The sequence below is a fragment of the Ornithorhynchus anatinus genome, chromosome 7, assembly GCF_004115215.2.
Source record: "Ornithorhynchus anatinus isolate Pmale09 chromosome 7, mOrnAna1.pri.v4, whole genome shotgun sequence".
Taxonomy (NCBI): domain Eukaryota; kingdom Metazoa; phylum Chordata; class Mammalia; order Monotremata; family Ornithorhynchidae; genus Ornithorhynchus; species Ornithorhynchus anatinus.
In genome coordinates this window covers 49,949,097-49,975,684 of record NC_041734.1, presented here as the reverse complement: position 1 = coordinate 49,975,684, position 26,588 = coordinate 49,949,097, and the positions used below count along the sequence as shown (strand labels likewise).

General features: G+C 45.1%; 1 protein-coding gene and 1 non-coding gene across 2 annotated transcripts in view; one reads left to right on the top strand and one right to left on the bottom strand.

Moving 5' to 3' along the window:
* XXYLT1 (xyloside xylosyltransferase 1) overlaps window positions 1-26,588 on the top strand; it is a gene marked incomplete at its 5' end in the record, with an annotated part of 213,020 nt that overhangs the window by 168,131 nt on the left and 18,301 nt on the right. The gene's annotated exons all lie outside the window — the stretch shown is intronic.
* On the bottom strand, window positions 18,977-19,114 carry LOC114813503. The gene has a single exon (XR_003761220.1). It is a non-coding gene; the product is annotated as a small nucleolar RNA SNORA7 (small nucleolar RNA).

Here is a 26,588-nt window from a genome sequence, read left to right as displayed (position 1 = left end):
AAGGTTGAACTTTATTTTCAGAGAACTACTGCAATGGATTTTCACCTGTCTTAATTATAGTCAGTGCTTTTTTTCCTACCAAAAAAAGCCAGGCAGGGTTCATTCCTGTTTGTCGTGAAGACTGGAGGGTAATGAAATGTCCCTGAAATGTTAGTTTGGGCATCACTATGTAGCCCTTCCCTCTCTATGGTTTTTCCTAGCCGAGAGATCTACTCCCCAGCTGTTGCCCGTTGGCAAATTTTACCTCCCCAGAGCCTCAGAACTCCATTTCTGCCTGTGTGACATTAGTATTATTGATATAAACTAGTTTTAGAGTGCACTGGATTTTCAGAATTCTTTTTGATCCCTCATTTTGCAAAGAGCAGAGCCTGAACTTTGGAGTAATGTATTGCCAGAGTCGTACCTTGAAAGGCCGTCTTGCAAAGAAACACTCCTCCACCTTCACCACCCCCTCCAACCCCCAAAAAATCCATTGAACAAAAAAACCCCCCTCATTTTGCCTGCAAAATTGTCATCAGCACCAAATGGGACAGGGAGGGGGTCTGTCCGTCGTTGGGCAGGGATTGTCTCTATCTGTTGCCGAATTGTACATTCCAAGCGCTTAGTACAGTGCTCTGCACATAGTAAGCGCTCAATAAATACTATGGAATGAATTATTTGATTTTTATTTAAACGGTATTTGTCTCCCAAGCGATTAGTACAGTGCGCTGCACACAGTAAGCCAGCAATAAATACTATTGAATGAATGACTGAATGATTATTCCGAATCTACCCTGGAGCAGTTTGCTTTTAATAAATTACCATTATTTAAGCAGCATGGCTTAGTGGAAGGAGCACGGGCTTGGGAGTCAGAGGTTGGAGGTTCTAATTCTGGTTCCACCACATCAGCTAGTGCTTAACAAATACCACACTTATCATTATTGGTTTTATTATTGATCCATCATAATTATTGAGCATTTACTATGTGAAGATCACTATACTAAGTGCCTAGGAGAGTATATTGTAACAGAATTGGTAGATGCATTCCCTGCCCAAAAGGAGCTTACGGTCTAGGCGGGAAGACAGATATTAAAGTAAGTTAGGGGCATGTACGTAAGTGCTGTGGGGCTGAGGGTCGGGTAAACAAAGAGTACGATTCCAAATGCAAGGGCGATGCAGAAGGGAGAGGCAGCAGGGGAGATCTTGATTCTATTTATTGCCATTGTTCTCGTCTGTCCGTCTTCCCCGGTTAGACCGTGAGCCCGTCAGAGGGCAGGGACTGTCTCTATCTGTTACCGATTTGTACATTCCAAGCGCTTAGTACAGTGCTCTGAACATAGTAAGCGCTCAATAAATACTATTGAATGAATGAATGAATGAACTTTGGGCAAGTCACTTAACTTCTCTGTGCCTCTGCTTCTGCCTCTGTAATCCCCCCCCTCATCTGTGAAAGGGGGATTAAGAGTGTGAGCCCCATGTGGGACAACCTGATTACCTTGTATCTACCCCAGTGCTTAGAACAGTGCTTGGCACATAGTAAGCACTTAACATATTCAAATACCATCATTAATTACCATTATTATCATTATTATTGTAGTTCTTACAATCCCCAGAACCAGTCACCAGCCGTTCCTTTCTCACTAGTAAAATCATTCGATCAATCAATTGATCGTATTTATTGAGCACTTACTGTGTGGGAGAGTACAGCACAACAATATAATAGACACATTCCCTGCCCACAACAAGCTTACAGTCTAGAAAAGGAACTTGGGTGTAAGAGCCCACAGGAATACCTTCAAACAATACCTAAATTGTTCAGGAATGAAAATTAATTTCCATGACAATCTAACAGAAAGGTAAGAAAGAGGAGAAGCAGAATTTATTCCATTTATTTTATTGCTTGCCTCATTTCTTGTAGGTGGATGGATACAAGCTAGATTACGTTGAACATCTACCCCAACACTTAGTCTAGAGCCTTGGTACATAGGAAGCAATTAATAGTTACCATTCACAATTAATCACAATTGATTGCACAGGAAGCAGTAGTACCATGCTAACTTTCTGTCTGGTGAAGGGGACAAAGAACGAAAAGAATGAGAGACTAGGTCTTTTTCATGTGTTGATCTTTTTCCAAAATTTCAGTTAGGAGCCACCACTCCACTTAGCGTATATCTGAGAAAACCTGATGCACGAGGAAAACCCCCTCGCATAAAATTTCCATTTTAAAAAACCACGAAACAACAACTGAAAGTCTTGGTCCCGCTTGAATTCCTCGCCACCTGAGGTGGACAGAGTGTGGTCTCTACTCTCTGGGTGGAACGGCTGCAGGATTGTCCCAGGGGGCTATTTTTACCTCCCGAACAGCTGTACCTTTCACTGATTTTTCAGACGTAATTCCGGATTCTCCCCTGTTTACCCACCAACTCCTCCACGTTGTCATCTGCTCAGGTGGCTTCTCCCAGACCTTGGCGTGGTAGCCATTTTGCAAGGAGAAAACTCAGGAGGAGATGCTGTGCCGGAATTCATTCATTCATCATTCAATCTGTTGTATTTGTTGTGCTCTTACTGTGTGCAAAGCACTGCACTAACAATTTGGGAGAGTAAAATATAATGATAAGCTGACACATTCCCTGCCCATGACGAGCAAGCAAAGTGTACCGGTGAAGCGTGATTTCAGAACTGGTTTAGGTTTGGAGAGAGTGAAAATGCCGCCCGGCTGATCAATCCCTCCAGCAGTGGTTTTTATTGAGCACTTATGTGCAGAACACTGTCCTAAGCGCTTGGGAAAGTATGATACAAAAGAGTCAGTAGACATGTTCCTTGCCCACAAGGAGATCGCAATCTAGAGTGGGGGACAGACGCCAGAGTACTTGTTTTGTTTTGTTGTCTGTCTCCCCCGGTTTAGATTGTGAGCCCCTTGTTGGGCAGGGATTGTCTCTATCTGTTGCTGAATTGTCCATTCCAAGCGCTTAGTACAGTGCTCTGCACATAGTAAGTGCTCAGTAAATATGATTGAATGAATGAATGAATAAATGCATAAATTATGGGTGTGTACATAAGTGTTGTGGGGCAGAGGATGGAGTGAATATCAAGTGCTTAAAAGGTACAGATCTAAGTGGTGAGCCTTGCCTTCTCCACGCTGCGCTTTCCTCATTCAAGAAGTCACATGCTTCTTTCGATGTTAGACGAGGGTTAGACTTATGTAACACTGACAACATTCACTGGTATTTTAAAAATCTGAAGTGATATCAAGCCTTAGAGAAATCGCTCTTCATTTTGTGTACTCATTGTAGTTATCATAATTAGTATCATGATTATCATTGGTATCTTTGTTAAGATGTTACTCTGTGTCAAGCTCTGTTCTAAGCCCTGAGGTAGGGTCAAGTTAATCAGGTTGGATACAGTTCCTTTCCCATTTGGGGCTTACAGTCCAAGAAGGAGGGAGAACTCCTTCCCCCTATAATCACCCTTATAGAGTTGAGGAAATAGAGGAGGGAATTTAAGTGACTCCCTCTAGGTCACACAGTAAGGAGTAGGCAGAGTCAGAATTCGAACCTAAATCCTGTACTTCCTAGGCCCAGGCTGTTTCCTCAAGGCCATGCTGCTTCTCTAAATGACATATATACATATATATATGTGTGTGTGTGTATCATATATATTGGGAAGCAGCGTGGCTCAGTGGAAAAGAGCCTGGGCTTCGGAATCAGAGGTCATGAGTTTGACTCCCGGCTCTGCCACTTGTCAGCTGTGTGACTGTGGGCTTCACTTAACTTCTCTGTGCCTCAGTTACCTCATCTGGAAAATGGGGATTAACTGTGAGCCTCACATGGGACAACCTGATTCCCCTGTATCTACCCCAGCGCTTAGAACAGTGCTCTGCACATAGTAAGCGTTTAACAAATACCAACATTATTATTATATATATATATATATCATATATATCATATATATATAAACACAAATATATATGATATAATATGACTGTTATATTATACTTGCAGAACTCTGCACAGGATGTGATATAGTAAACAATAATAATATTATTGGTATTTGTTAAGCGCTTACTATGTGCAGAGCATTGTTCTAAGCGCTAGGGGAGATACAGGACATGAGGCTCACAGTCTTCGTCCCCATTTGACAGATGAGGGAACTGAGGCACAGAGGAGTGAAGTGACTTGCCCACAGTCACACCGCTGCCAAGTGGCAGAGCCGGAATCCGAACCCATGACCTCTGACTCCCAAGCCCGGGCTCTTGCCAACTGAGCCACGCTGCTTCTCTATCAATCCATACACCCACTCACACACAGGCACAGTTAGGGGGGAGCAGAGAAATGGCGACATCGATTAGACTGTAAGCCCGTCAAACGGCAGGGACCGTCTCTATCTGTTGCCGACTTGTTCATCCCAAGCGCTTAGTACAGTGCTCTGCACATAGTAAGCGCTCAATAAATACTATTGAAGTGCCCCCAAGAGGGGAGATTTGGAGGGAAGGTTCTGGAGGTCGGGGAAGGGGGCAGGACACACAGAGAGTGGGTAGGGAGTGGCAGGCTGGGTGTTGTGGATTTGATGAAGTGGGAGGGTCTGTAAGAGGAGGAAGATTTTCACCTTAAAGGAAGGGTAGGTTTCGGTGTGTGGGAATTGGGGTGGGAGAAGCAGGAAAAGATCCGGAATGAGGCTGGGAAGTGGAGTTTGTGGAGAGGGGTGAGAGAGAGATGGACACTTCTGGGGTAATATAATTGCACACATATACATGCCCCCCGCCACACACACATACCCCGTCTCCTCCCCATCCCCATGCCATTATAGCCTTAACCCTGCACCCCAGAACTAAAAGTAAGTGGGCCAAAGGGGCCATTTTCCACCTGTTAGTCAGTCAGGAGCCAAGCGGGACCCTTTCAATGACTAAAATGGCAGCTCTCTCCCGGCCCCCCTCCCCCCCTTATCTCTCTGTGGTGAAGTCTTCTGGTATTTATGATGGCACATATAATTTTAGTACCGATATACAATAAACTGCATGATAAACCAACAAAAGAAATGTCATATCCTGGAATCTCTAAGCTTTTAAAAACAACTTCTGTGTTCTTATCTTAATTACTACTTAAGGAAAGCTACCCTCTCTGTTAAATAATTCTGTGAGATGTTGCCAAGAGACAGAAATAAGGAGTCAAGCTTGAGGTTGTATTGTAGAAATGGGAGAGGGGTAGTTTAGTCATATTCTTTTCACCTTTCCTTTAAAAACAGTAGAGTTTCCGAAAAAGAATTGAGAGTTGAGATGACACCTTCAAAAATGCTGTTGCCTCCAAAAAGCAGTGGACATATTTTCATATGCACTTCTGAATATTTGTCACCCACCATCACCATTGAGACAAAAACCCCCTTCCAGGCCTGGTGCTGTTGATGTTTGGAAGCATCATTTCCCACCCCCAGAAACTTTGTGGTCAAGAATCAGCCTGGCTTAGTAGATAGAGCTATTAGGGAGTCCGAAGGTAATGGGTTCCAACGTGGCTCCGCCACTTGTCTGCTTTGTGACCTTGGACAAGTCACTTAATCCCCATTTTACAGATGAGGGAACTGAGGCACAGAGAAGTTGAGTGACTGTGAACCCCATGTGGGACAGGGACTCTATCCAACCTAATTATCTCGTATCCACCCTAGCGCTTAGTACAGTGACTGGCACATAGCGCTTAAAAATCAATACCATTATTATTATTATTATCAGACTGGCTTGTGTGGCTGATGGGATAAAATAGGTGTTGTCTCACTGACATCTTCCAAATAAAAGGTTAGTCTACCTCCCTCCATTTTTCATTTTTTCATTATTTTCATTATCTGTCCTGTTTTTACCTCTTTTGCCGCTTCAAATGGGATAATCGCTCATATGCTCATTTTTTCCTAAAGCTCCGCTTTCATGTTTCATGTTTTTTCCTTCCCCTCTGATAGTAGTTATAAGTGATTGATCCTCCCAGTATTTTCTGTGAAACAGCCCAGTTTTCAGTTAGACGAACTATCTTTATAGATCTTTTCGTTTTGTTTTCCTGTAATTAAATGCTCTCTCTATTAACTGTCCTCCCTTACCCACTTCATGTCTAACTTGGTTGGAAGTCTAATCTGGATTTTCCTCCCAAATGGAACTGCAGTGGAGATTGGGTGCCTTTGCCCAAGATTGGGTAGTTTGATAAATGCCAACTGGGATTCCCTTTGTATCTTTTTGTTTTTAAGGTTTTTTTTATGAGAGTCGTTAAGCGCTTCGTATTTATGAAGTCTACGCTACCAGAACGATGGTAGATGGAGGTGGGGCGTTCTGGGAGAGATGTGTCCAAGGAGTCGCTATGGGTCGGAGACGACTCGACAGCGTAAGACAAGGCAGTGTGTGAAACAATTTTCCAAGCACTGGGGTAGATACACTTCATCAGGTTGGACACAGTCCTTCTGCATGGGGCTCACAATCTAGCATGTGTAAACACCAGTTTTCATGATGTGTTTTGAATCGAGTGCAAAGATAGAATTAGGGAGCGGTCTTCCAATGATGCAGATCTAGCTGGGCACAAGCGACGTGCTATAGGAAGAAACGATTCTGTCCATGTCCATGGTGTCAGATGCCTAAATAGGAGTTTCTACAGCACAGGTTCATCACAAAGGACCCCTGTATTCGAGAAGAACTAATTCTCCTACCGTAATTATTCTGACCCCATTTTCTGCTGAACTTTTAGTAGGTTTAGAGAGGCAAAGTATTTGCTCTCTTGCCATTTCATCAAAAATCTCATCTCTTCTAGGAATTGGAACATGTTTTTGAATATACTTATTCTGTTTGGGGGATGAAAAAAGGCTAAATGATCGATTCTTTTTTCTTTGTCACTAATACATATACATAGACTTCATATCGCTTCTTTATATTCCTTCCATTTCTAATTTGTGAAGATCCTCTTTTAATATTCCTCTTAAAGTGAATATCCATTGAGCATATGTTACTAGAATTTAGTCTTTAAATTCAATTTTAGAGCTGGCGTATAAAATTCCCGTGATTTCCCCTTGATACCTATCTTCAACATTACACCTACCTTTCTCTGCTAAATAGTGCGCTCTTTAATTAACCCAAATGCTAAGCATATTTGTAATCCCCCATTTCCTCCTTTAATTTTTTTGATATGCTAGTAGAATATTATTTCTAAGGTATGGCTTGACTGTTATTTCTCAACAATCAAGTACGTTGTATTTCATTTTTAACTTGTAAGCTTGTTGTGCTACAGTATAATCACAGGCACTTGTGTTTAGGAAAAACTCCTGTTTCATTTAGGACTAGTTTTGTATTCCAGTGTGATCTATCTCCATTTGTTGTTATGCTTCCTTTTATTGGAAGATGTCATCTTTCTTCAATCAGTCAGTCAGGGGCTTACTGTGTTCAAAGCACTGTACTGAGCATTTGAGAGAATGCAATACAAAAGAGTTGGTAAATGCAGTTCCTGCCCCACAGTAAATTGCTCCAGTGAGACGTTGTTATTTAATATCAGTTTCTTTGGTCCCTGAATTCATTCTTCTAACAAATGAATATTTATTGAGCATTTACTTTAAGTACAGAGCGTTGTACTCAATGCTGAAAGATTGGGCCTATTGCAGCAACACCAATTTTTTCCAAATGAACGGCATATATCTATTGGGATTCCTTCCACATTTTTAGAAGGAGTAGTAGTCCACTGAATAATGAGGATGGTCATGATGATGACTGTATTTTTTAAGGGCTTTCTGGATGCTAAACCCTGAGGTAGACTCTTCCTCTCAGGGTCACACCTGGAGAGTTCTCTGCACTCTTCCAGTCTCGACTACAGGAGGGGGAGTCAGGCAGAGGCATATCCATTCCATTCCTTGCTTGACCAGGGGCTAACAAGTGGAAGGCAATCTGCTACAAGTCAGAACTCTCCTGTGCTGAGCAGCGGCGGCATGGGAGAGAATCAAGGGCGAAGACTCAAGGTTACTGCGCGGAAGGAGGCAATGGTAAACTACTTCCATATTTTGACCAAGAAAACTCTATGGATCCACTACCAGCACGATTGCAGATAGAGGTGGGGAATCCTGGGAGAGATGCGTCCGTGGCGTCGCTGTGGGTCGATGACGACGCGATGGCATAAGACAAGACAAGAGGTAGTCTCGAGAAAATCATTTGGAACACAGCCCCCGTCCCATTTTACAAGTGAGTCAAGTGGGGCTCGGAAAAATTTAATGACTTACCTCGGGCTCATAGCAGGGAATTGGCAGAGTCAGGATTAGGTACGGGGAGCAGCCCGGCCTAGCAGATAAAGCACTGACCCGGGAGTCAGGAGGACCTGGGTTCTAATTCCGGCTCCGCCACTTGTCTGCTGTGTGACCTTGGGCAAGTCACTTTACTTCTCTGCACTTCAGTTCCCTCGTCTGTAAAATGGGGGTGAAGACTGTCTGCCCCTTGTGGGACAGGGTCTGTGTCTAACCTGATAAACTTCTCTCTACCTCAACACTCAGGACAGTTTCTGGCACCTAGTAAGTGCATAACAAACACCACAGTTATTATTATTATTCAATACTGTAGCAACTTGAGAGTCCCTTTCACAAATGCCTGCCCCCTCGAGACTGTAAGCTTTCTTCAGACTGTGAGGTCCTCTAGACTGTAAACTCCTTAAGGGCATGAAACACGTCTACCAACTCTGTTACACTATACTCTCCCAAACAGTTCAGTGCTCCTCCCACAGTAAGCACTCAATAAATACCACTGATTGATTGATGGATTGACTTTACTAATCCCTACTAAACCTCACATTTTCATGAGTACCGGCTATCGGAGTGCTGTTAACTACAATCCCCGGGATTTCCATTATAATCTCAGGTCCAGAAATAGGGGAAAGAAGCTCCAAAGGGCAGATTCCACCACGATTCCAGTGAGCACGGCCTTTGATAAGTTGTTTATTTTCTGAACCAGACCCTTCTGATAAGTGCCTGTAATGGCTCTCCTTGATGGAGCCCAGCAGGGGCTGGTGATCTGAGCTGGTCCGTCAGGAGGACAGAACATTTACCAAAAGATAGAAGATGATGTGTACGACTGCTGAGCCAGCAGGGGAAGTCTTTATGGGGTTTGCCGCTCTCCTGCCTTTTTAGTGTTTGAATGCTTGGAAGTGCCGATCTCCAGATGTTTCCTCACACGTGTACGCTCCTTTTAGAGACAGCGCCTTAAAGCAGTGCACCCCTGCAAGGACGACCCAGCAGTCCAGCCAGAAGAAAATGAGAACACGAGCCGTGAAAAAACAAACAAACAGGCTTTGAAAAAGAAAAAGAATCTGGTCCTCTCATCCTGGGTGTCACGGTCTCTACTGCTTTTCCTATTTATTTTCCCAGCATTGAAAAAAGAAAGAAGAGAGAATGGGGAACAATTTTTTTTATTGATTCAGATGCCTCGGCGAGACATATTTCATGTTGGTTTTCTTTTTTTTAACGTAAAATGTGTAGACCCAGACAAAAAACTATGCAGAAAGCCTTTATATTTATTACTGTTGAACTGAATTCCCTTTCCGTGTTTCTTGAGGCCATAACGATAACCTTTGCAAGCTATACGGGGAAGAGCAAATTCTGTCTGTCCAAACTTTCCATTAGCCGTTTTTCCGCATCTTGGGTACAGTGAGCCTGTCTTCTTCAGGATTACTATTATTTTTATTGTTAATATTATTATCATTTTTGGTGTTATTTTCAGGTCCTGACTGTTAAGCATATTAACTTTGGGAGAGGGATGAGAGTCAGGTAGAGATTTAGGTCCTTATTCTCAAGAATGCTCCCTTTCTCTCCCTGTAGTAGGCTGGGGGTTCGAACCCATATTACCAAAATCTGATGGTCCAGGTTGATAAACCACAGCTCAGTCATTTCACACAGTTCAGTCAATCAACGGTATTTATCGAGTGCTTACTGGGTGCTGAGCACTATACTAAGCGCTTGAGGCCTTACAGTGCAATGTTGTTGGTAGACATGAATTTAATTGCTAATGCGTTAGCAGCAGGACAAACACAAACAATCATCGCCGGGGCCTCCATTCCGTTTACTTAGCCGCCTCTGTCACGAGAACCCGAGGAACACTAAAGCCACGTGACTCAGAACCCTCAGGCTCCCTGCAGCGACAAAACCCCAGCCTCATGCTCTGGGCCGCGTGAGCTGTTTGTATTTGCCCTCAGCTCAAGGTGGTTTGGATTTTGACTTGTCCTAGTGCCAGGAAAAAACAAGAAACTTGGGAGTGTTTAAACACCACAGGTCGTACTCTGGACTCAGGAAGCTCATATCCACATTTCTGCCGTTCAGTACGAGCAGGGGCTCAGGGACATTGTTCACATTCCAAAAGCAAGTGCAGATCGAGGAGACGGCCGACATAAAGGCCTACAGGGGCTCGAGGATGAGCGGCTTCTCAGGATCCTCCTTTGGAAGTCCACTTTGGACTTCCTGCCACCCGGAGGAAGCAGCTGCCCCAGGATTCTCTGAACATTTACCTCTCAAGAGCTAAAATGCTATCATTTCAAGGCTCTGTTGCTTTACGCTATTGGGTCGGTTGCGAAGGAACTTGGGCACACAAAGTAGGATGGGCGTGGATGGATGCAGCCACCCTGTTATGATGGCTCTGTTTCTGAACCTCCGCCTGCTCAGCCGTGGGCCTTGAGCACTCCAAGATAGTGGACCCAGTCACCCCGAAGTAGGTATAGTCACAGGGGTAAACTCCTCAGGAGCCGTGGGGGTGGTCCTCTCCAATTATTGATACGCGGGGACTCCCGAACACCCCCGTTGTCATCTCTGACAAGGCCTGAGAGTTTCCCACTCATTCATTCAGTCGGTCAGTCATTCAACGTATTCATTGAGCATTTACTGTGTGCAGAGCACTGTATTAAGCATTTAGGAGAGTACAATATAACAATTAACAGACACATTCCCTGCCCACAATGAGCTCACAGTCTAGGGGGTGGCTGACACTCTGAATTTAAAAGATCGAAAGAATTGGCTCTGTGGTCTTTCAGTTATTTGAATCCCCTCTCCTCCCAGTCCCTATCCCTCCTAAAATCCCTGCCCCCTTCTTGCCCCAAATCCATGTCACGTGTGCACCCCAAAGTAAAGGGTTCGGGGACCTCCCGGAAGGGGACCCGGGAGCTCCATAGCCAACGTGCAGTTTCCCATCCCTAACCCGGCCACCCGCCCAACCGTAGGCTCTCTGCGGGCTCCAGTTGGAGTGGTCAGCCAGGACCCCAAGCTGCCCCTCCGCCTAAAAGTTCATTCTGCCTCTGCCGCCCCCCTACCCCCCACACAAGAGTTGGGTTTATCAGCTGGGTCACTGGAAGACCCCTGTCATTCATTCATTCAATAGTATTTATTGAGCGCTTACTATGTGCAGAGCACTGTACTAAGCGCTTGAAATGTACAAATTGGAAACAGATAGAGACAGTCCCTGCCCTTTGACTGGCTTACAGTCTAATCGGGGGAGACGGACAGACAAGAACAATAACAATAAATAGAATCGAGGGGATGAACATCTCATTAAAACAATAGCAAATAAATAGAATCAAGGCGATGTACATTTCATTAACAAAATAAATAGGGTAATGAAAATACCAGCAGGACACTCCCCCCCCCCCCCCCCCCCCCCCGAAGACCCTCCCACCATCTGCGCTCACATTTTATCCCACCTGGTTTGCGTGAGGGTTACCCAGGGGACTAAGCCATACTGATCACTTTCCTTTTCCTCCTGCTCACACAGTCTACCGTGTAGGCTCAGTTTGGGCTTGGGTGTTCCATATTTATGGCACGAATGTTCAGATGGGTCTGTTGCACGTAAAAATCATCTAATAATAATTATGGTATTAAGTTCTTGCTCTGTACCAGGCAGGCACGGTACTAAATGCTGAATTGAACACAGCCCCTCATTCATTCAGTAGTTTTTATTGAGCGCTTACTATGTGCGGAGCACTGTACTAAGCACTTGGAATGTACAATTCGGCAACAGATAAAGACAATCCCTGCCCAATGACGGGCTCACAGTCTAAATGGGAGACACACAGCAAAGCAAAACAGAACAAAACAAACACAAGACAACATCTCAATCCCCACTTTACAGATGAGTCCCAGAGAAGTGAAGTGACTTGCCCAAGGACACACAGCAGATGAGTGGCGGAACTGAGGAACCTTGACTTTAACCCTTTCCAAAGAATTGTGCATTACAGTGGTCACCCGATCCGATGCCCCAGGCCTGGGCCCAACTATTTCTTCCTAGAGCACGGCACACTGTGTCCAAACAAGCTGGCACTGATGGGTGAATCTTCCCACATTCCCCAATAACATTCTAACAGAAAATGAAAAACCCATGTTATGGCAGAACTGAGTGCAGGTCTGCAGAATTTGAAAAGAGTGCAGGCCTGGCTCTGTCAGGATATCAAGATGTTAAAAAAGAACCCGAAGGGTCCACTGCAGTGAGGGGCCCATTTAGGGTGTAGGTTATATTGAATTGAGGGAGACGTGAACTCTTGTGAGAACTTGGGTTCAAGTCAACTGCGGCTCCATAAGGGAGAGTCCCGGTTAGACTGGCTGACCGTGGCCACGAACTGCTCAATTACATCCTTCAGATTCAGACAAAAAATCACTATGGCCCCTACTGACCTTTACTGGTGTTCTTGAGAAGGTCTCTGCACTCATCCAGCCGAGACAGCTTCTGTGCGTGCCGGAGCCTGGAGCAAGGCCTGACACAAAATAAGATGCTCGGGTGGAGATTTAGCATGGGAAGAGTGATATTCATTCAGGAGATCCGAAACGGGCTTGTTCGGCAGCCAGAGGGCTGACCGACTGGGCCTGCTCTGATGGGACCGCGTCCTCACTGCCTCCGGGATAGAGGGTCAGGATCATCCTTTCCAAGAACGGAAGTGAGAACTGGCGGGACCGATCCGTTCCGGCTGCCAGGCCGCTGATAAGGTAGCGGTCAAGACCATTCACCCTCCTGCTTTTTCTCAGCATTGAAATGGCAAGATCCAGAGCAGGGCCTACCGCCCAGATCCCTTCAAATCTTGAACTGTCTGTTTCAGGATCTGTACCCTATCCTTGGTTAACCTCTCCCGAATCCTTTGTTTTCATACGACGGCCACTGGTAGGGTGCAGGTCACACTATTTAAACCAAGGGGTCCCGATCCTACTTTGCAGCCTCGCTTGATAAACGAGACAGATGGGAGATGGTGACATCCGGCAAAACGGAGGGGATGATCATCTAAATTGATGACTTTGGGCTTTTCCTTTTCCCTTCTTCTTCCCCTTTCTTCTTTCTAAGGGTTTTTTTCCCTCTCTCCTTTCTGCTCCATGTCCTTATCCTTTTCCTCTTGCAGCGAAGCCCTCCAAGGCTAACCTAGGAGTTTCAGGCTTCACAGGAGAGATTTGCAAGAGCAAATGTTAGCTCGAAGGGTCGTAGTGGAGATTTTGTGTATGGCATGGTAGGAGACAGTGGAAGGAAGGTGAGCGTCTAGAAGGAATCACCGATAGTCCTAAAGTCTAAGGGAATGAACCTCTGAATGAAACCGTATTTCAAGGCTCTTTATAAAGAGAGAGACCAAATTTTGCTGGAGGGAGATAGAGATCCGTGTCTTTGGGTGCTTTTTTCTAATGGTATTTATTAAGCACTTGCTATGTGCCAGGCACTGTAATCAATCGATCGATCAATCGGTCATATTAATGAGCCCTTACTTGTGCAGAGCACTATACTAAGCAATTGGGAGAGTACAGTATAATAATGTAACAGACACCTTCCCTGCCGACGGTGAACTTACAATCGCTATACTAAGCACTAGGATAGATGCAAGCCAATCCTTGTCCCATGTGGAGCTCAGTCTTCATCCCATTTTACAGATAAATTAAGGTGATTTGCCCTCACACAGTGTACATGTGGCAGAGTCAGGATTAGAACCCAGGACCTCTGACTCCCACGCCCATGCTCTTTCCACCAGGCTACATTTTTTGCCTTTCTTCAGTTCTCTGTGTGGGTAAGCACATAAATATCTGCCTCTAATACCTGCAGATGGCTCTGCTGAAAGGGAGGGCATTTCAGTGCATTTAGGTGGAGCTGAAAGGATCAATGAATGATTGAGATCCTTCCACACTCTGGACCGTGCTGATATGCTTGCATCTTTCAGTATCTGAAAAATTGTTTAAAAAGAAAAAAAACAACAACTTTTCTTTGGGGTGGAAGGAGGCACGTTTCAGTGAGGTAAGCAATAGATTGCAATCTCAAAGACTGAAACTTTTTTAGGGGTAGGAATGAAAACTAACTGGGCCAAGTAACCGCGAGCCTGTTATGACAAAGTGAGAAGCGATGAAGCGTTCCCTTCCCAGCACGCAGCCTTGTAAAGCCTGGTACAATATCGGTTCTTAGTGATAATAATCCTGGTTAAATCTTCGTTGAACGAGAAGGCCTAGGGTGAGATCCTCATTATGGCAAATCTTCTAAACTCTCATTTTAGTTAGCTTTCACATGTAGAGCTCAGTAGAGTGTGGTGATTTCCCATTTCTCCTCCTAAGTGGCATTTTTATCCTGAGCTCCAGATCGCACGAGGGGTTCTATCTTCAGGAGGGCAAAATGATCACACTGTGTATTTTTTTAATACAGTATTTGCTAAGCACTTATTACTATGGGCCAGGCGCCGTTCTATGCACTGGGATAGATTCGAGAGAGTCAGGTTGGACAGTCCCTGCCCCACGTGGGGCTCACAGACAAAGTCCGAAGTAGGAGGATTCCACCTCCATTTTATAGTTGAGGTAACTGAGGCACAGAGAAGAGAAGTGACTTGTCAAAGGTCACACAGCAAGCAGGTGGCAGAACTGGGATTAGAACCCTTAAGGAGTTTACATTCTGACATCTGCTTGCTGTCTGACAGAGGTGACAGACCCTAAAATAATTTTCAGAGAAGAGGAAAAAGAAAAAGGATATTAATGAGAGTTAGTGCTTAAGTAATAAGGGTGTATAAGATGGGGACAAAAGAGGTATGGGAGGTTGAAAATACAGAAGTGCTGAAGCAGTATTGTGGGGGGACATATTCCAGAAAAATTAGAAATTAATCGGAGAAAGGGATGATTTCGGAAGGCCTGTGAAGACGGGGAGAGCTGTGAACTATCAAACATCAAGAGAGAGAATTTCAAGCAAGGGGAAGGGAGTTGAAGGAAGGTCTGTGGTCGGAGATATAAGAGCGAGTCACAGTGCATAAATTCGCTAAAGAGGAGCAAAAATTGCGAGGTGCGGGTGTGGCCGGAGATGAGAGTGGACAAGCAGGAGGGAGAGAGCTGACTGAGGGCCTTAAAGCCAATGATCAGGTGCTTCTGCGTGTTGCAGAGAGGAATGAATAGCCATTGCTTCAGTGGAGGTTTTTGAGGAGTGGGGAGTTGGGTGTCAAATGACATTTTCCAAAAATGATCTGGGCCGTAGAGAGAAGCATGGACCAGTGACTGGAAGCAGAGAAGCTGCTGCAGTCGTCAAACTGGGACAGAACAAGATCCTGGAACAGTGAGGTGGCCATTCGAATGGACAGGAAAAGGCAGATTCAAAATGTGTTTAGGAAGAAAAACCAAAAACAGGTGGCCATACGGTGAACCTGGGGAGGGGTGGGGTGACAGGGAGGGAGGAGTCTAGGATAATACCACGTTTGTGAGCTTGAAAGACGGGGAGGATGGTGATGTTGTCGGCTGCGATTGGAATGTTAGGAGGGAAGAAGATTTTGGAGGAAAGAAGAGGAGCTCAGTTTGGGACATTGTGAACTTGAAGAGTTGGTGGTACTTTTTTTATGATGTTTGTTAAGCACTTAATACGTGTCAAGCTCTGGGGTAGATAAAACGCAATCAGGTTGGACAGAGTCCCTGGCCCACATGGGGCTCATAGTCTTTATCCCCATTTTATGAAAGAGGAAACCGAAGTACAGAGAAGTGAAGTGACTTACCCAAGGTCACCCAGGGGCTGCTGGGTGACAGATAAGTGGTGGAGCAGGAATTAGTACCCAGATCCTTCTGATTCCCAGGCCTGGGCTCTAACCACTAGGACATGCTGCTTCTCATTCTTGTAGAGGTACCTCGGAGGCAGGTAAGAGTTCGAATGTTCTGGTTTCCGGGTAGTCTGTCCTCTCTCTGGTATAGTGTGTATGTGGGTGGTGGGGGAAGAGAAATTGAGTCTGGGGGGTGACAAGAGGATGTCTGATATTTTGGAGTGCTGTCAATGGATGCCCTAGTTCTACTACTCTCTGAATGGGCCCAACTCACTTACCCTTTCTGTGCCACAGTTTCCTTATCTGTAAAATGGGGATAATCGTGCAGACTTCTCCCTACCTCACAAGGAGATTGTGAGGATAAAATGAGATCATTGTTCTGAAAGCTCTTTGGCATTATGAAAGCACTAAACAAATACAGGTTATTATTTTATCATTTTCTTCTGTGCAACGTCGTAGCCTGTGCTGTCCATTTTTTCTCTTTTACCAATCCATCTCTTCCACTCACTGTGAGATGTAACCTCTGTACATCTGTTGGTGTCTGCCAATCAATCCATCAATGGTATTTATTCGGCATTTAATGTGTCCAGTGCACTGCATGAAACTCTTGGAAGGGTACAATATCACAAAGATATATATGGCTCCACCCCTTTCCCTCCCTGCCGTGACTTTGGGAAGATTTCTTGTGTAAGCTAAAGAAGAGGACTGTCCAGTTTCATGTTGTCTGAATTTAATTGTGTTCCTTGATCACCCAATCTAAACATTCCACTGCCACCTTAAGGCTTTTCCTGTGGCTGAAAACTTAAAGGAGAGGGCAGGCCCCGTTGAGATCAAATTGAGAAAGCCTCCAAGGCCCGATTTACTGCTAATCATCATCCTAGACAGGTCTGGGCTTCTCGAATGCTTTCAGTAGCTCCTCCGTCGACTCGGTCCATGCGACGTGTCGAGTATTAGGCGTGGCGTTCCACATCTGAGGGTGCCTCTTGAGAGCCAAACGCTGCCGCTGAGACTCGGTCAGTTGGCTGTCACCGCTCGTGTTTTCTACAATAATAACTGTGGAATTGTTAAGCGCTAACCTTGTGCTAAGCACTGTACTAAGTGCTGGGGAAGATACAGGGTAGTCACATCGGACACGGACCCTGTCCCACATGGGGCTCACAGTCTCTGGGGAAAGAGAAAACAGGCATCTCATCCCCATTTTACAGGTGAGGAAACCGAGGCCCAGAGAAGTGAAGAGACTTGCTCAAGGACACACAGCCTATAAGTGACGGAGCCGGGATTAGAATCCAGGCCCTTTGAATCCCAGACCCGTGGTCTACCCGCTAGGCAGCTTGTTCATAACTTCCTGGTGAATGGGGCAAGTGACTACTTCCAGTTCCTTCTCCCATATGTCTCAGGCACCACAAAGAAATGGAAAAACAGGATCGAGTTACATTTTCAGGGGCGGCGGGAGTGCATACGTTCTAGCACTGTGGGATGTATGTTGGGCAGAGACATTATGATCCAGTGTAGAATAAAGATTCCTGGAGGGCAGTGACCTTGTTTCCTTACTATCTAGGGCGTCTCCCAGCCTGCCTCCCCAGAGGGCTGAAATCCTATTGAAGGATAAAAGCAGGCTAGTCCTATTCTCCTGTTATGATACTCAGTATTTTTTCACATCTTACGCGCAGCAGGTCTGCGAGGGAGTGTGAGGAACGGACGACAAAAGGAGCGAAAAAGGAGTGCCCAGACAGGATCGGATCGAGATTGTCAGACCATGAGTCAAACCCAACTCCTGGAACTGTGAGAGTGGGTTCTCTCCAACGTTCTCAAGTGGAGCAGTTGTTTTACCACTGCCGTATTAAAGGCTTGGGCCATCCCGTGGGGGATTAGCAAGCAGGGCTTTTCGAAATTGGTTTGAGCTTCGGGAACTGCCCGTCCTGATCAAATCTGCCAACTGTGTTTGCGCTGCATGACTCTTCCCTCAGATCCGGTAGACAAGCCTAAGCCCTTAGGAGCTCGTTGGAAAATGATAAAGTGTCGAAGCTGGCAGACAGTCTGGTATTAGACAGCTCAGGCTTGGCAAGATCCATCCAAACTGTTGTCCAGTAGAGGAGGAAAGTCTAAGTCGAAATGCGTTTCACTTCCTAATGGGAGTTCGGAGACTTAGGGCTGGTGCCAGGAATTTAGTGTACCGTACCTCGTACCGTACCTTCGTTCCGTTTCATTTGCACGATTGTACGGCCGAGCGATAAGAATTGTGGTATTTAAGTGCTAAGTGTCAAGCACTGTTCTGAGCCCTGGAATAGATACAAGATCATCAAGTCCCACATAGGCCTCCCACTCTAAGAAGGAAGGAGGACAGTTATTGAATCCCCATTTTGCAGATGAGGGAACTGAGGCACAGAGAAGTGAAGTGACTGGCCCAAGATCACAGCATGTATGTGGCGGAGGCAGGATTTGAATCCAGGTCCTCTGACTTCCAGGCCTATGTTCTTTCCATGAGGCCACTCTGCTTCCCTAAGAGACCTTTGTCACGTCTCACGGTTTCTCCTCTTCTTGAAACAGGAAACTAGCCTTCTCCAGCTCAACCAGGAACTGAAGGATCGATCAGTCAGTGAGTCAGTTGTATTTACTGAGCACTTACATGTGCAGAGCACTGTACTAAGTGCTTGAGAGAGTATAATATAGCAGAGTTGGTAGATGCTGAGTTTGGACTGGTGACCTATTTCTACACAAGTGCTGTGTAGCCGTCACACCTGCAAAGGAAACGAGGAAGATGGCAGGTCTTTGTGACATCGCCTGTCTTGTCTTATGCCATCGAGTCGTTTCCGATCCACGGCGACTCAATGGACGCATCTCTCCCAGAACGCCCCACCTCATCTGCAGTCGTGCTGGTAGTGGATCCATAGAGTTTTCTTGCTCAAAATCTGGAAGTGGTTTACCATCACCTCCTTCCGTGCAGTAAACTTGAGTCTCCACTCTCGCCTCTCTCCCATGCCATTGCTGCCCCACACAGGTGAGTTTTGATTTGTAGCAGATTGCTTTCTACTCACTAGCTACTTTCCAAGCTAGGAATAGAGTGGGTAGGCCTCTGCTTGGCTCTCCCTCCCATAGTCGAGATTGGTAGAGTATTGGAAACTCTCCAGATGTAACCCTGAGAGGGGAGACATCTCTTGGTTTGCTCCAATCCCCTAGTCTCCCAGGAAATGCTATCATCTCTGAGAAGGGAGAAGCAATGAGACTCCCTTCCCTTAGACTGTAAACTCACTGTGGGCAGGGAATGTCTTTGATATATTCTATTGTACTCTTCCAAGCGCCTACTATAGTGCTCTGCATGCAATAAGCACTCAATAACTACGATTGACTGACAGACTGGCTGACTGACTCATCGATGACTATGCGTCTATCACAGCAAACACCCAGTCTCCTCTTTGTCTGTAGAACCCGAGAGAACCTGGGAACCAGCGGGCTCAGAACACATGCCAATTTTCTCACTATCCCAAGCTCAGGCTCTCTCTAAATCAGATTTTATGTTGTCTTAGTCTTCTGTCTCATCTCTTCTTATGTATCTGCTGCAAATCCCATCTCTCCCTTTCTATTTTTAGATTGCCAGCCCTCTGCTGGGTGACCTCGGGCAAGTCACTGATCTTCTCTGGGCCTCAGTTACCTCATCTTTAAAACGGGGGTTGAGGCTATGAGCCCCGCCTCGGCCATGGATTGTATCTAAACTGATTATCTTAAATCTACCCCAGAGTTTACCACAGTGCCTGGCACGTAGTAAGTGCTTAACAGATATCATTAAAAAAAGAAAAACAATCCTCGGCTCTGAAGGACAGATTCTACTGCCCGATCTCCTTTAATTAGAGCAAACCCTCTTCCCACCTTTGTTCAGGAGCTGGTGATCCACCACTCGTGGGCTGTGGAAATTGTGGCGGGCTCTAATACCAAATGTCCATGGATAAGGACCCTGTCTAATTCCCATCTATGTATTCTTTTCCAGCACTTAGTACAGTGCTCTGCACGCAGTAAACACTTAATAAATATTATTACTCCTACTAGGTTACCTATGCAGCCTTTTGCTTCCCTTTAGATTAGCCTGTATTCCGCATGGGAGGTGGCATGATCAAAATTGACTTGATTTCCAGACATAGCAATAGTAATAGCGTTTATTAAGGGCCTACTCTGTACAAAGCACTGTACTGAGCCCTGGGAAAGAAATACATAAAGGAGCTAAAGACACAGTCTCTGGTCCCCAGGGAGCTCACCATCTAAGGGTAAGGAACAGTAAGGGATTGACGAGAGGTCCATAAGGGAAGATGAAACACCAAAATAAAAGACTAGGGTGACGATACCTAAGCAATAGTAGTGGAATTGGTAGCCAGGAGGTGGCCTCTGCAACGTTCGAATGGTCGAGAAACTGCCCCCTTCCCCCAGTGCCTCTGTTTCAGGTCTTCCTAGGGCCGACAGGAGTCCTAGCGTATTGAGGAGGGGTGGCTTCTCTCCCACGCAGCGGCCCCGGGGTCGGTTGAACGGAGCGATGGAGGAAATACTCTTCTGCCACCTGCTTCTAATGCTGCCACCTCGACATGAAACTCCAACCCAGTAGTGAGCCCCACTGGGTGAAGATGGAGGAGAGATTGATTATTGGCCCAGCCCCCCTGCTCCCCCACCTCACTTCACCCTTCCCACCCCCATTCTTCCTCTAAATCCCCTCCGTGTGCCTGCACCCACTCTCTTTGGTCTCTGGGCCCACAGCACGAGCCCCACCCATGAATATCCACCTCTCCCTCCATTCCTCCGATGAGAAGCCACCCTCTCTTGAGCAATTCAGTCAGTCTCAGTCCCAAGATGATCAGCCACCCGGTATCACAGCCCACGGTTTCCCTGGCGCAAGAGTGGCGGACCACCAGCTCCTGGCCAAAGGTGGAAAGAAAGAGGGTTTGCCCTAGACAGGGAAATCAGGCTACAGAATCTGTCCTTCACAGCTGAGGACTGTTATTTATTTTCTTTTTAATGGTATTTGTTAAGTACTTACTATGTGCCAGGCACTGTACTAAACTCTGGAATAGATACAAGGCAATCAGGTTGGACACAGTCCATGTCCCATACGGGGCTCCACAGTCTTAATCTTGGTTCTACAAATGAAGTAACTGAGGCCAACTTCCAGGCTTGTGATCTTTCCAATAGGCTAATGCTGTTTCCTTCTGTGGTGTAATTTTGCCATTTAACAGGAGGATAACAATAATAATAAATAATAATAATAATAATGGTATTTGTTAAGCGCTTACTATGTGCAGAGCACTGTTCTAAGCGCTGGGCTAGATACAGGGTAATCAGATTGTCCCACGTGGGGCTCACATTTTTCAATCCCCATTTTTACAGATGAGGTAACTGAGGCCCAGAGAAGTTCAGTGACTTGCCCACAGTCACACAGCAGACAAGTGGCGGAGTCGGGATTAGAGCCCACGACCTCTGACTCCCAAGCCCGTGCTCTTTCTAAGCCACGCTGCTTCTCTATCAATTCAGGGAATGAAAAATAATCCCATCTTGAATTTATTGGACCTTGGTGCATTCAGGTTAGTTTAGAGAAATGATTTCATGAATCAGTAAATAATAATAATGTATTTGTGAAATGATTCCACGAATCAGTGAATAATAATGATGGTATTTGTTAAGCCATTGATCGTCACCATTTTGAAGCCTTGCCTGCCTGCCAAGCCATCAGCACCCTGAGTTCTGTCTTCCGGAACCCCCACGTCCCATCATCCGTGCCATCCGGGGCCTCCACAAGAAGAAAAGCACTTGGAAGCCTGAGGAGGCTTTAGGCCGTGGAGGCTGGGGGCTGGGGGCCGGGGTAGCTACTGTGGTTACGGCTGTGACTGTCCTTACTGTTGGTCTCTGGGCCGTGAGGACTCTGACACTCTGCTCTCTAGCCACCGTACTTACTCTATTGCTTTTTTGTTTTTATTTTTTGTATTTATCATTGTCAGTGCCTTTTGTGTTGTTATGGGGGTTTATTGTTTTATCTTTCCTTAGTTATCTGTTATCAGTCCTCTCCCCGTTCCTACTTCTAAAATAGGGAGCCCCTTGGTGGCCAGGGAATAGGTCTAATTCTCATCTGTGTATTTTGTCCCGGCTCTTATGACATATTTGGCACCTGGGAGGTGTCTAATAAATATTGTTACTACCACGTTCCGGCGAAGAGCATTACCCATTCGTATTAATATCTGAATTTTGCAGATGGAGTGTAAGACTCAGGGTAAGGAAATCCACCTCGCTTTTGCGTCAGTGACGAAGCTGGGTGAGACTGAGTCACCTGACGAGGTCAGGGTTTTTTCCACCTCACCAGACTGCCTCAACTAGACTGTAACGCCCCTAAACCCCAACCTCTCCCTTGCCCCATGGATTTTATTAACCCACTTGCTTCCCCATTGTGGGAGGAACCAATAGGTGGAGCAGCTGACAGAGAGAAGATATCAAAGTCCAGAACATTCGACTCCCCCTTGAAAATCCACTGAATCTACTCTGAGACCAGGAATTGGCTCTTTGACGGACTTCTGGGCATTTGGAGGGTTCCAGGTTGAGGAGGCTCCCTAAGGAAGTGCTTTGTTAACTCCCTCAGGATTGTAACATTTATCCATCGGTTGTATTCCTGGACTGTATTTATCAATCAGTTGTATTTATTGAATACATACTGTTTGCAGAGCCCTGGAAAAACACAATATATCGGAGTTGGTAGGCACAGTCCCTGCCCAAGAGGAGTTTACACTCGAGAGGGGGAGACAGACATGAATACAAATAAATTTCAGTAAACGCTATAGGATTGAAGGAGGGGTGAATAAAGGGTTCAATTCCAAGAATCCACATGCAAGAGTGACACAGAAGGGAGTGGGAGAAGGGGCTTAGTCAGGGAAGACCTCTTGGAGGAGGTGTGCTTTTAATTTCTTAAATACTAGGGTAGTCTTTTCCGCTGGGAAAGTGTGGGTTCTGGCACTTCCACTAATTAATTCCTCCTCCTGAAGCTTCCTTAGGCTCTTCTCTCCTCATAGGCACCAGCGCTAACGATTAATTGTCCCCTCCCATCATTCCCTTTCCCCACTTCATCTTTGGCTATTATTCAGTTTCAGTTTGGATCATTCTTGGCACCTTTAAGAGGCCTGTGTGTCAGAGTGCACCTGCAAACAGGGCTGTTGTTGCGTAGAAAATATATATCATTTTTTGGAGTAGGCGGGATGGTATAGCAGAAAGAGCCTGGGGCTGGGAGACAGAACATCTGGGTTTTAGTCTCGGCTCTGCCCCGGGCCTGCTCTGTGATGTTAGGTCACTTAAACTCTCTGTGCCTCAGTTTCCTCATCTGTAAAAAAGAGGTAATAATACCTGTCTCTCCTTACCTCCCAGGGATGTTGTGAAGATAAAATGATATTTTTTTAAAATGGTATTTGTTAAGCACTTACTGTGTGCCAGCCACTGTACTAAGCACTGGAATAGATACAAGTTATTCAGGTTGGATACAGTCCATGTCCCACGTAGGGCTTCACAGTCTTAATCCCCATTTTACAGATGAGGGAACTGAGTCCCAGAGAAATGAAGTGACTTGTCCAAGGCCCCACAGCAGATGGGTGGCAGAGCTGGGATAAGGACCCATGTCCTTCCGACTACCAGGCCCGTGCTCAATCCACTAGGCCATGCTGCTTCTCTGCAGAATTGCTTACGGATTTAGAAAACGTGAGCCTAAAACCTACAACATTTTGCCTCCATTCTGACTTATTGGTAGTGACGTGATGATGCTAAAGCAGCACCACTCAGCAAGTTAAGTGGTTGGGCAGTGCCCTAGAGTCCGGAGGTCCACGGTGATTCATCCTTTCCACAGATTTTCCTACATGACTCTGGGCAAGTGACTTCCCTTGCCTCAGTTGGATAATCAGTAAAATGGAGACAACTGATATTTATCCACTACGCAGAGTGGTAATGTTGAAAAGCAGCAAATGAAACCATGTTTCCTTCAAGTGTCCTGTTATCAAAGGCCAAAAATAGGGCCAAAGAGACTGTTGTTCTGACCCAAGAATGTCATTGCTTTTTTCTATGTTTTTACAAAGGGTTTGGCAAAGTACTGCAGAAGTAATTAATTACAAAGATAATACAACTGACCCTCGTTCTTGGTTTTTCTTTAAAATCCACCTTCTATGTGTTCCAATTCATGATTTGTGGCACCATGTCTTAAGTTTTTCCCATTTTAATGTACAAAAACTTTAGTTTCTCACTAATTTTCTGCAGCAGCAGCAGCAGCAGCAGCCTTCTTGTGTAGCCCTCATGCATCACAAAACTAGAGAGCCCTGCACAATCATGTTCAAGACATTAATTCTGTGGAAAATCTGTTCCTCTATCACTAGGTCCCACTCCAGACAAGTTCCCCTCACCCAAAATCTGGTGATTTAACACTAGTTCTGTCCAAAACTTTATTCTACACACTTTTCGTGCCTGGGAATCACAAGGTCATGAGTTCTAATCCGGATTCTGCCACGTGTCTGCAGTGTGACCTTGGACAAGTCACTTAACTTCTCTGGGCCTCAGTTCCCTCATCTGTAAAATGGGGATTAAGACTGTGAGCCCCACATGGGGCAGGGACTGTGTCCAACCTGATTTGCTTGTATCCATCCCAGTGCTCAGAACAGTGCCTGGTACATAGTAAGAACTTAACAAATACCACAGTTATTATTATCATCATCAATGGTATTTATTGGGTGCTTAACATGTACAGAGCACTCTACTAAGCACTTGGGAGAGAGAACAGAGTTGGCAGACATATTCCCTACCTACATAAACCTTACAGTCTAGAGGGGAAGACAGACATTAATATAAATAAATAATTTATAATATAGATTTTAAAGATATGTACATAAGTGCTCTGGGGTTGAGGGTGGGGCGAATATCAAATGCCCAAAGGCCACAGATCCAGGTGCATAGACCACAAGGAAGGGAGAGGGAGCCTGGGATAAGAGGACTTAATCGGGAAAGGCCTCTTATGGTATGGAAACTAACTACCCACTCTCCACTAAAATTAATGATTGATCATGGTCAATCTGCTTTTCCTACCATTTTGTAAACTCTCAGTGGGCAGGGATGTCTACCAACTGTTTCACTGTACTCTTCCAAATGCTTAGTTCAGTGCTCTGCACACAGTAAGCGTTCCATAAATCCATCGATTGATTGATTGGTTGGTTGTGAAATGTTAGGGAATTTCGTTGAAGTTAAGGGTGTTCATAAAGTCCTGGTAAAAACTCTATGGACATGCGTGGGATAAAGAGAAATTTTAAAAGGCACTTAAAACCAGAAAGTTTTATTTAAGTAAAGACTTATTTCACACCCCACCGTTATTGACTTCAGCTCCGTTACCGAAGTCCACAATGAACCAGAGCCTACCGGTAAATCAGGGATCTGAAATTAGAACATGGCCTTTAAAGGATGTGGCTTATAAAATAATTCAAATGGGCTGTTTATGTGCTTTTCTGTTCCATTTATAATTTCTATTCTCCATATGGGTGCCAAAAGTCTGAAGCTGCCCCAGGACTTTAAGAACACCCTGACTCAAGTTTTTTTTTGGAACACATGTTTTAAGATGGAGAACTTCTAATAGAAATCACTGAAGCTTTGAGCATGTTCCAGGTGTGTGTGACCCAGATCAGTGGGTCTGGAATGAATCCTATGCTGCAGAATCAGATGTTATTAGAGGTGACCCAACCCAACTGGATTTAGGCAGATCCAGCCCTCCTTTACATCACCCTCCATGTATTCACCACCAAAGCAGCTTGTGAATGTCTCTACTCATATCTGGTCCTTTCATCTTTAAGGATTTGGAATTGGAGTCCTTTCCAACTGAAATGCTTAAATAAAACAATCTCTAATTGGATTTGGACTTCAACAGTATAGGAGGCAGTAAGGTATCCCGATTCAGGTTTTGACATATTATTAAATACCTAGATAACTCTATTCCCTGCAGATCCACAGCTCTGTCCTATTCTAATTAGTGCAATTGCTCAAACCCCTGATTAGGGCTTGCAGATGCCTTGGGACAACTGGTCCTAAAGTGATTTTGAAATTTGAAAAGCCAGTGCCCTGAATAGCAGTCTTTCCCCTGGCTGCCCTGTAGAGAAGAAATAGTGTGCTTTTGGGTTTTTATTTGCGAATCCTGTACTCTTGGTTTTTAGGGGTTCTAACGCAGCTGATGGAAAAATTAGTCTTCACTGGCAGAGTTACTTTCCAAAGCCCTCACAACTTTCCCATTTGAAATAAGGGTCAATTTCATCATTTGTCATTTGTGAAAGAATTTAAAAACAAAAAGGACAAAGTGTTTTAAATTTTAGGGAATTTTTCATGGTCATTACCATAACTTTAAGGGGTAAATGCCTTTGAGATTGACTGGCTGAGCTCCGATTTGCAAAAATAATAAAGGTATTTGCAAAGCATCTACTCTTTCAAACACTGTGCTAAGTGCTAGGGAAGATGCAATATAAGTAGATAAGGCATAGTTCCTGTCCTGAAATTGAGCTTACTAGGGAGGCAGTCTGGGTATTTTATCTCCATTTTTTACAGATGAGGAAAATAAGGCACCGAGAATTTAAGTGACTTGTCTAAGGACAC